This window comes from Micropterus salmoides, unplaced genomic scaffold (genome assembly GCF_014851395.1).
Source record: "Micropterus salmoides isolate LMB-PRFRI ecotype aquatic unplaced genomic scaffold, ASM1485139v1 Ms_hic_scaffold_4, whole genome shotgun sequence".
Lineage (NCBI taxonomy): Eukaryota > Metazoa > Chordata > Actinopteri > Centrarchiformes > Centrarchidae > Micropterus > Micropterus salmoides.
In genome coordinates, this window is record NW_024043372.1 from 25,938,247 (window position 1) to 25,946,308 (window position 8,062).

Genomic DNA, 8,062 nt, shown 5'->3' on the forward strand with positions numbered 1-8,062 from the left:
ATAATGAATGTACTAAGTAACACCAGAATGTGGACGTTTTGTTTTCTACTAGATATACAATGCTAATTGGCATTAAGATTATGTAGTGCACAGACTATCTTTTATCACAATTAATATAAAACCCTAAATTTAAAGCCATGTTTTTCACTTTGCATTATTCCTTATTCACTGTGTAATAATGCACAAAGTGAATCTGAGCTACTTTATAACCGAAATAACACATTATCCAAAAACCGTGTCATATGATATGGTACATTTTGCTTTCAAATTAGAAAGCTCGTATTTATTACTTAGAATGTAAACGTTTGAGTTAAAGATTAGCACTTGAAGGCAACATTAAAGAGGCCGTATCCCTTATAGCTTTTTGGCATAAAGTATAAACGCACACTATTAGATTATAAGATTATAACAAGGCAGCCCATACTTGAAAATATGGCAAGATTTTACGTTAATCCTTAATATAGAAAAGTACGCCTCAGATTTGTGTATTTACACCCTTGATTCATTGGTCACTGTCCAGTAGATATGCGAGGAGAACGGGACCAGCAAAGTCTGGGATCAGATGTATTTCACATCTTCAAATCAATAAAATATTTGAAGTTGTCCATATGGACAAAAGTAATATCTGCAGATTTAGTTCTTTATATGTGAAATACTTGGAGCACGAAACTGGTCTTTGTTGATACAACTAAATTATCAATAGAAACTACAGTTCACAAATGAATTAAATGCTACAGGCTACAGGTCCAGGCACGAGCTTTGCTGTTTTTCTTCTTAGTCAGTGAGTTTTTTTCTACTAAAGTGATTATTCAGTGTGTTAACTGAGCCAGTACTTATTCCCCGGATTGTTTTAACAAGTAGACGGACTGATTGCAACTAATTATATAATCACAACAACAATAACAAAGCATACAAGACACATAGGTCCAAATTGCAGAGGACTATACACAGGCTTGTTTACAACCCTCTGAAATGTTAAACTTCCAAGAGCTAAATGATAGCTTTTCTATGCTGTATAGGATTAGCAGGTAATTACAAAATGATTCAAATGTGTTATGAGCTGTGTGTTTTGGAGCACCTGATGGTAACATTGAAGAGTAGCCGATATGACCCTTTGGTGACAGCTACTTTGTCTGACATTCATCTTTATTCAGTAAAGCAAATAATCCTGTCATATATCAGATTGTGTATAGGTGAGTGGATAAACGTGTATCACAAGGTAACCAATAAAAAGCAAGCTTGAATATCATGAAAACACCAAATGAGGGAATGTCTTTTGGAAGAATGGTGTACATCCGTCCCTCCACTTTGAAAGAGCACTGAAGCTGTTCAGGTGGCTCATGGTGGACTATCATCTTAGATACATGATACTACAATAGTTTTACACTCACTATTTGTCATCCGTCTGTATCTGCCATGTACTACAAAATGAACATACATGCATATCATATACATTTATTACAATGTTCGTGTAGAGAATGGTTAGTTTGCACTTAATATGTGAACATAATCTTCATGGTAGGTCATATATATATATATATATATATATATATATATATATATATATATATATATATATATATGTTAGCTATAGTATACTATAAAAGTAAACTACCATTGGTGTACTTTTTAAACTCATAAAATTAGAATGGTTGGTATATTGGAACAGTGTTTACATGATATTGTTATTTGTATTTTCTAACATACAGGCTGCCGATACTTTTTTCTCTTTCCAACTCAGTAACAAGTCACAGTTACTGAGTTGTGACAAATAACAGTATGAAGTTAAATCAATAACAACTGGAGGTAACAAATACAACATAACATGTTCTTCACCAACATTATTTTAATGTTTAACATAAAGGAAAGTAAATTCGGCATGCAAATGAATCCTTGAAACAAATCATCTTAATTGTATGAATCCTTTGTTAAAAGGTTCATCTTGGTGATTATACTTTATATTTATAATGTATTGCTGGTTGACAGCAGCATTGTCGTCTTGTGCTCTCCCTCTTGGTTACATCCCAGATCCTTCATCCACCACAGACTCACCTCCAGGGCTCTGCTACAAGACAAACGTTTTTTTATAGGCTTTGTTGTTGTGGCTTAATTTATATTTTATTAATAATTTCTAGTGTAATGGGACTTTAATTTATTTAAAAACAACATAATGAAGTTATGATTCAATACCAAACTTACATAGTTTCTTTCCTTCTGAGCAGCACCTCCGTTATGCAGCAGGCTGGAGCTCTCCTCCTACAAATAAGTATTCAAAACTTGGTACATAATACACAACAATATAGGCTCTGATTGCTAATAGTATCCATGAAGTGTGATTCTCAGCAAAGTTCTCTCTTAAAAAAGGTTTGTGGCATGGCTTTATGCAAAACAAAGAGACATCATGTACCTAAATGTCCTAAAACATGACAGAAATCCTAGTTGGTCACATTCCACCTCGCTACTGGCTTTCATGCTGGTCACCTGATCTTTGCAGCAGGTGCACTAAGTAACAAAGTCGACGCTAATGGCCTGCCTCCACTCTGTCTTCAGATTGCAAGCCTGGTAAGAACACAGTAATGGTAAACGCCTCAGTGACTTGCTTGATTGAGTTACACCTTATCCCTGTCGAACAGAGGAGTGCTTCTCAACTCCTGAGTCTGGCTTCTGGACGGGGTCTTTATTCACCATGTTTAGGATAGAATCTCCCTCTGTGCAGTGACCCAGCTGCCCAAACAGACTGATGGCCCACTTTTACTTGAAACCTTCCCGTTGTCTCGCATCTGTTGTTGCTGACATTTACACTTGCAGAGGGGAATTCAGTCGAAATACATTCAGAATACTCCCACTTGTGGTTTCAAATGTGTATTTGTTTTAGTATAAAGAAAAAAAGAGGCTGATGATGCTTCCTTTTAGCACTACTACTCTGACTACCTGGTTCAAAATGATAATGATGATAATATCTATTATAAGTGTAGCAATTCCAGGTTTTGAATCTTGAAAATAAGAATGACCATTCCCTTGTTTTTCAGAATGACAGTTATACATCTACACAACAACAGCTGTTGGTTTATGGAGTTAAAGAACATTTGTAAAATCTACTTTCAGGTACTTGTTTGCTATAGAGGGAATCCTCTATTGGCATCACGTGTGAAATAATGTATAACTCACAAAGAACTTACATATCCTACATCCACTTCTATTAGTTCTCCTGCCTCGCTGACCTCAGTGCTGCAGCCACCTGGGAAACACTCTGATGAACTCTTTTCTCTTATTTTTTGAAGAAAGTCCGTTGCCGTCGATTTCCTCAGCAGTGCTATCACATAAATAGGTGACACAAGATGCATTAATTTCCCAGATAATAGCTGAAAGGTTGAAACATCAGCCATGCTGTGTCATAAAAGCATCTCACCTCCTTCGCAGATGTAGGGGATGATGAGCATCACAGTCAGCAGTGTTGCAGCCATGTCCTCGTGCAGACGCTCACACACTTGAGTGTTGTGCCCCCTTACAGATCCTGGCACTTTTTGTTTGTCACCTGAGTAATCCCCACGCCCACCACCGTCCCAGTATCATTCCCAAGGGGACTACAGGCATGTGAACCACCAGCACTGGGTTTTGAAGGCCTTATAGAAACCATGGAGAGAGCTGAGAAAAATGTTTCTGTGTTTGGAAAGTGCAAATTCTAAATAATAGCTTTCGGTTTGAAAAAACGTTAAAGGTCTAAAATGTAGAAACCTTCTGGGTTTTATGCTTTATATTACATATGATGATGGGCTATGATCACTATGGCTCACTGACAGGGCATCCAAACAACAGACAACAACTCAAACTGGCACTGCAACATTCAAGTTTAGATTGTGGTGTTCAAATACTGCAACTTTAAACAAAGAAATTATTTTAATTTTAATTAAATAATTATCCAAAGGGCCTCAGGTCAAATCTGTACTCAGTGCCTGTACATGTGTTAAAGGTTCTGCAAATCAGAATCACTCTTATTGGCCAGGTATGTGTACACATGATACAAGGAATTTGACTCTGGTTTTATATCAATGTACATACACAGAAGAAGCATATAATTGACAAGCTCAACAAAATAGATGTGTACAGATATACAAACTTTACAGTTTTTAGACAGTAAGACAATAAGCAAGACAACAGTGCAATGGAACAGAGTGCAAAGGATGCTGAAATAAATATTTTTGTGCAGGTATTTTTTATGTAGGCCTACATGAGGTAAGTGGATATGATACATGCAGTAAAATGAATAGCATGGATATTTGTGTTTTGCCTGCAATGGACTGGCGAAATGTCCAGGGTGTACCCCGCCTTTCGCCCGATGTCAGCTGGGATTGGCTCAAGCCCCCGCTAGCCTGTATGGATGGACGTAACAGCATTTGTAAGGACTGGCATCTATGAATCTTTAAAATGGAGACTGTACCGTAACGCTCAAGTAATTAAGGCCGTGATGCTTGATGTTGCTGCCACCTAGAAGTGTATTTGTTTTATCTCAAATGTACTATGAGTGCTTGCGCAGGATGCGTTGTTGTCATGGTTTTTGTACAGCCACCCACTAGAGTGACGTCTACTGAAGGTATTCAAACTTATATGATGAAAGTCCAATTCCTGTTCAGCTTAGTGAGCCAAATTATGTAACTAGATCAAGTACTAATATCTCACATGCCATGATAACTTAATATGATACATGTGTTCTAATAAATACATGTAGAAACACAACTAAATTAAAGCTGAAACCTACATAATTATGAGATAATTACAATTTCATTGCCTGTAATTAGGCCTATTAGTAAAACACATGAATCACTGAATGACACAGTGTTTTCATTTGGCTGTAAGTGCATAGGTTTGGTTGCTTACGCTGCGAAGGACAACGTTTCTATTTTTATTTTATTAATTATAATAGGGTGACCAGACGTCCCGAAAAATCCGATCCCAAATTACGAGCAGTTGTCCCGACCCCTTTCCGGTTTGTCCCGAAAATTAGACCTAAGAGTTTTATTATAGCCTAATTAAACATTAAATACTGATCGTTGTATAGTTCTCTTGCTCCAGCAGGGGTTGCGGGTTATCTGTACATTGTGTCAACAGCCTTGTTATAGCCACAAAGTAACACTCATCGTGCTCTTTTCCCCTTTTTGTTTTCTTGTGGTTAGTGGAATTTACAGTCGCGAGGACGGGGAAAGTGTAGCTTCAGGCAGCGTTGCACAGACAGATGTGACACTACACTGATGACATGAATAAAATAAATATAACAATTAGGTAAAAGATCATGATTTACCTAAATCCACAGTTGTGTTTTTGACAGACAGGTGATTTCATGAACAAAACTAATTAATTTTAGCGTTCTGTTTTGATTTTCACGTGTGTTAATGTTCATTGACATTCAATATACCAGTGGCCACGACCCCCCGTCCCGATTTTTACCCATTCTCATCTGGTCACCCTAAATTATAACCAGATTTGATCCCTCATTGATAATATACGTTACTTACCGTAAGTATTAAGCAGAGCTCTTGATGCTCTGCGAAAAAGTCGAGCCAGCCAGGAGTCGAACCTAGAATCTTCTGATCCGTAGTCAGACGCGTTATCCATTGCGCCACTGGCCCTCCGTACCTCGGTAAGGTAATTTTGTCCCTAATTTTTGACTCTCAGGAAGGTTTTCTCAGTGGTACAGTCTGATTGCAGTCATTACTCTACAAAAGCTCAGGGGGCACAGATAGTTTGTTATAGTGTCATTCTAGTGTTTCGCTAAGAGACAGGATCTAACTGCGCCTCTGAGAAAACGATCCTGACTGTCAAGACTGAGGGAAGCACTACTTCACCTTTCGTTGCGCCTTCCACGATTTGACCAATCACAATCGTTAAAACTAACAAGCATTGCGCCAGATGCCGCCCCTCCCAGAACTGAAGGCAGTATGTTAATCCACAATTTTGACATCTTTTGGTGAGTTTTTGGTAAGTTCACTGCCACTTTACTCTCTCGAATTTTTAACAATATAATATGAAGCTCAGTTATTTAAAATATGTGGTTCATTCTAGCAGGCCAGAATGCTAGCAGACTGTGGTGGTAATGGTTACTTGGCAATAACGCTTATGTTACCTCATTCTTAGTACCAGATAGAAATGACATATTCCACAGTTTGTGGAAGTATGTTTTTCATTATTTATTTGGATTCAGTTAGCTAAAAAAAGTTTGAGAAAGTTCATAGTTTATTAATTGTTTTGTAAAACACGTGTTTGGATTTGTGGCTGTCTCACTATAGAGGCATAACTGTTCATTTGAATATGCTGACAAGCTGTTGATCTGGTGTCCTTTACAAAGCTGCTGTCCCTGTTTGCCCGTCCAGTTCCTGAACACAGTGGGAGAGCTGCTGGATCTGATCCCAGCCTTGGACCCCAGCTCCGAACCTCCAGTCAGATACTTCCGACTTCCAGGGATGGGGTCTCTGTTCTGCTCTCATTAAGGTTAGAGGTCAAAACATGCCCTAATCAGGCTGTAAGTTACATACTCTACGTAAAGAATGAACACAACATCACACAAGACAGTTGTATAAGAGCAATTCCTAGAAGATCCTGCATAACAATTTAGTAATGCATCATTAAAGCAGCAGTAGGGAAATCTTTTAAAAAATAACTTTTTGTCATATTGGCTAAAACTGTCACTATATCCTGACAGTAGTACATGAGACAGATAATCGAGGGGGAAAAATGATCACCTCCTACTGCCGGGGAGCAGTCTCCAACACAGTGCTACTGTATGTTTATTACCTATACTGTATATAGCCTTATCTTTATATTGCCTCTGAACTATACTGCTGTATATATTTTGTCCTGTGCAATTATATTTATTTCCACACCGTGCAACTACCTCCTGCTGCAACCTGTGCAGCCTGATCTGTATGTAAAGTAGTTCATACTTTAGTTTACACATATCTCTTATTCTTAGTTTTCTATTTCTCTTATATGTTGTCATTTTCTGTTCTATTTTTATTAAATGTGGTTTTATCTGTTGTGAACTGAATTTCTCCAGTGTGGGATCAATAAAGTTTATCTTAATGTTGCTTTAGAGAGAGGTAAGATCCTCGTACCTCATGAACATACAGACAGAGAGAAATCATTTATTAACGTCAGTGGAAGTTGTCTATGAAGATTCTCAGTCATCCAGGTCATAGTTATCCAACGAAGGTTAAAATGAAGGGCAACTGGACTTGGTTGAAGCTACTGGAAGACGTTTCGTCCCTTATCCAAAGGATAAGTCAGTGGAAGTCTTTGTAAATGCAATGATGAAAAGTCGAGCCAGCCAGGAGTCGAACCTAGAATCTTCTGATCCGTAGTCAGACGCGTTATCCATTGCGCCACTGGCCCCACAACGAATACCACGTGATCTGTTTAACTCTGTGTCGGCAGGTTTTGAATATACAGTCTATGGTTTTGACTCGAAGTTGTTTTCTGTGAGTTGATTAATCAATATCTATCTATCTTACCTGAGCGCCACCGGAAAAACCTATTTTAAAACTTTAAACCAGGAAAATATCTCTGAAGGGAAGTCAAGTACTATCTCAACTACCGGCCTTGTCTCACTACATATTGTCACTAGAGGGCGCCACCGATCTTTCCCAAATTTTAATTCTAACCTCAGTCTCTTACTGTTTACTGAGACTCCAAGACGGCTTTTGTATTATATTATTATTTTTAATAAATGTATGTTTTTCATATCTGTTGTGTTGTATCTGGATTCTGCTGTAACAAGTACATTTCCCCAGTGTGGGATCAATAAAATCAATCTAATCCTAATGTTGTTTTAGAGTGGGGTTAGAAACTAGTACCCCATTAATAAACAGACACGGAAATCATTTCCGGTATTTATTCACTTCAATGGAGGCTCCCTTATGTGACACCAAAGTTGTTGCATGATAACAATGATGAAAAGTCGAGCCAGCCAGGAGTCGAACCTAGAATCTTCTGATCCGTAGTCAGACGCGTTATCCATTGCGCCACTGGCCCCATAACATATACCACGTGATCTGTTTAACTGTGTGTCGGC

At 38.1% G+C, this 8,062-nt stretch overlaps 3 non-coding genes across 3 annotated transcripts; all 3 read right to left on the reverse strand.

Moving 5' to 3' along the window:
• Positions 1–5,551: 5,551 nt before the first annotated feature.
• trnar-acg lies at positions 5,552–5,624 on the reverse strand. The gene has a single exon. It is a non-coding gene; the product is annotated as a tRNA-Arg (tRNA).
• Positions 5,625–7,310: 1,686 nt separating this feature from the next.
• Positions 7,311–7,383, reverse strand: trnar-acg. Its single transcript has one exon. It is a non-coding gene; the product is annotated as a tRNA-Arg (tRNA).
• Positions 7,384–7,949: 566 nt separating this feature from the next.
• On the reverse strand, positions 7,950–8,022 carry trnar-acg. The gene has a single exon. It is a non-coding gene; the product is annotated as a tRNA-Arg (tRNA).
• Positions 8,023–8,062: the final 40 nt, after the last annotated feature.